Here is a 2833-nt window from a genome sequence, read left to right on the forward strand (position 1 = left end):
AATTATGGTTTTTTAATTCCAATGCAATAAAAAATAAATTAATGGAGGACTGAAAAAGAAAATTTTTTTCTCACAAACACTATCCTAACTTAGTAGGAACAAAACAAAAAGATTGTATGCCTAGATATGAAAATATTTGATACATGAAGCCGCGATCTGATTATATTTAAATCAGATATCGATATAAATTAGATAGAGATCAAACTTGATCTTCTTGTGTTCGGTTCGGGAATCAAAGAAAAAGAAACATATTGGAAACAGCTCTTGTCTTGGAACTTGGAATCACCCTTTCTTACTATCTTAGTATGGAACGCCTAGGAAAAAGCGGATTGAATCGGAAATATCGACGGATTCTTGCGGAGTCCAAAGAAATATCAAATAAAAAAAATCTACTGTTCGAATTTCATAGCTATCGAATTTGCAATTTGAATATCAGAATAGTGGATATAGTCATGATTCAATGGGTTAGGTCCACTTACTTTTTATTTTGTTGATTTCGAATCTTTACAATAGATTAGATTGGAATAATGGAAAAGAAAAATATTTGGTGATCGAAGAGACGACTTCACATTACTCATTATAATAAACAAGCGTTCAACTTTCTTTTAGCAACTTTCTTTTAGAAGTAGAATTACTATTCTAATTACTATATTCTAACTCATTATAAGGATAACGTATTATCATTAAATTCGAAAGTTTATAATTACATTATTATCCAGTTGGTTACTTTTTTTATTACAAATCAACACAATTTTTATTCCCGTTTCAATATGAATATTACCACTTTACTTTATTTATATTTATGAAAAAGGCCAAAAAGCCCCTTATCGGATTTGAACCGATGACTTACGCCTTACCATGGCGTTACTCTACCACTGAGTTAAAAGGGCAATTGGATTCAATTATTGAAGGCGTCACTAGGCGGATAAGATAGATCTATATCTATCTATATATATATTATAATTATATGCAGTAGACTCATAGCGGCGAGTGTCACCTAGGGGAACGATAATTTTGATTTACTTAATAAGTAATAAGTATAAGTATCGGTTAACCCGGGTTTATTGATATTGGATTTGATAAATATCAATGAAATGAAGTGTTTCAAGACCGACCCTAATGGAATTGACTTAAATTGATCTGACCCCATCAGAACGGAACGAAACTTATTTGATTGATACATGGATACATGGACCTACCAATTCGACATAGATCCACCAGATTTCACATGTGATAAAGAGATTCTGTTTGTTCCCCGAACCCAAATTTTAGAGAAAAAAAAAAAAAAAAAAAAATTGATAACTTGTTAATCTTAATCCCCGTTCCCAGATTTTCGGATTTCTCATTTGTTAATTTCCCAGCTTAGGGCGATATAGGAATAGTCCGATCTCATCTTACCAAGGAGTGGATAAATGAATGAAAGTTAAGTGGAAGAAATGAAGAAAAAATCTTCTTTTATGTCGGATCAATCACTTCCCAAAAGAGTCCTCTACTTTGCCTATTTTTATTTTTATTATTATTTATAGCAATTTCTATAATAGATTTCGATTTTAGACTAGAATGGCGATTAGAATGAGCGATTGATGGACGAATCAAAAAATGCTATTGGTATGGGATCAGAAAAGGTGGAAAGATCCTTTACTTTAGAGTTAGTCATCCCATTCCATTATATTGACAATTTCAAAAAACTGTTCATACTAAGTATGATGGCAGTCGGGCAAATATGCCCCCATCGTCTAGCGGTTCAGGACATCTCTCTTTCAAGGAGGCAGCGGGGATTCGACTTCCCCTGGGGGTAGGGTACTACGAAAGGAAGTTGATCGTGGATTATAAATAAGGCCTAGACCTTTTTTTTTCCTGGGTCGATGCCGAAGCGGTTAATGGGGACGGACTGTTAAATTCGTTGGCATATGTCTACGCTGGTTCAAATCCAGCTCGGCCCAATAATTCGCTGATCCACCAGGAAATGATATAACCCCCTTTGTTTTCCAGAAATGCCAGATACGAAAGACTCAAGAATAAAAAGAGTCCAATTCTCCGATAGATCCCTACCGCTATTTATTTATTTTGTTTGCTCCATTTATTTGTTCCCATAAATTCTGATCTTGCTAATAATGATCTAGATTCATATCAGGATCATGAAATCGAAAGCATAAAGTCTAATGAAAAGAATAAAGTAACGCAAAAAAAGACTCTTTTTTTTTTTTTTTTTCATTGGGACATTGAAAAACGAATTATCAATTGATTTGGCAATAACGAAAGGAATCCGTGCCGCTCTCACTAAAGTGTATATCCGTGTGTATATCAATATCTCACTCACGTCTCGGTTCCAACACGTCGATATTTATCTAAATATAAATGAAATTGTTTGAATGAAATCATAAAAATAGGTATTCGGTACATTTTACCGCCCCGGGATTGTAGTTCAATTGGTCAGAGCACCGCCCTGTCAAGGCGGAAGCTGCGGGTTCGAGCCCCGTCAGTCCCGACGGATCCAAATCCAATAAAAAAAAAACATCAATATATCTCGCCGTTTCTGTTAAACTGGGGCAAAATAAAATGGTAGAATTTCATGCCTACTGCTCTCCTTTGCTCTTTTTTCTTTTTCATTTCTCTTTCTCATCAACCAGTACCGATTGATGAGAAAGAGACATGTGCGAATTGCTACAATTATTGGTAGCATCATATTCAGGATTCCAAGAGCTACCGTAGGGGGTCTGGTTTTTTTGACTGTCCCCCATCTGTGTATGGAATGGAATCGAGTACCATATCGTTCCCGGGAGCGTATACACAACTGAATTTAAGATCGTTACTTTGATAGAATACTTTTAAG

The 2833-nt window shown here is 34.9% G+C and overlaps 2 non-coding genes across 2 annotated transcripts; one reads left to right on the plus strand and one right to left on the minus strand.

Moving 5' to 3' along the window:
- Positions 1-818: 818 nt before the first annotated feature.
- Positions 819-890, minus strand: TRNAT-GGU. Its single transcript has one exon. It is a non-coding gene; the product is annotated as a tRNA-Thr (tRNA).
- Positions 891-2414: 1524 nt separating this feature from the next.
- On the plus strand, positions 2415-2488 carry TRNAD-GUC. The gene has a single exon. It is a non-coding gene; the product is annotated as a tRNA-Asp (tRNA).
- Positions 2489-2833: the final 345 nt, after the last annotated feature.

This window comes from Citrus clementina, unplaced genomic scaffold (genome assembly GCF_000493195.1).
Source record: "Citrus clementina cultivar Clemenules unplaced genomic scaffold, Citrus_clementina_v1.0 scaffold_551, whole genome shotgun sequence".
Lineage (NCBI taxonomy): Eukaryota > Viridiplantae > Streptophyta > Magnoliopsida > Sapindales > Rutaceae > Citrus > Citrus x clementina.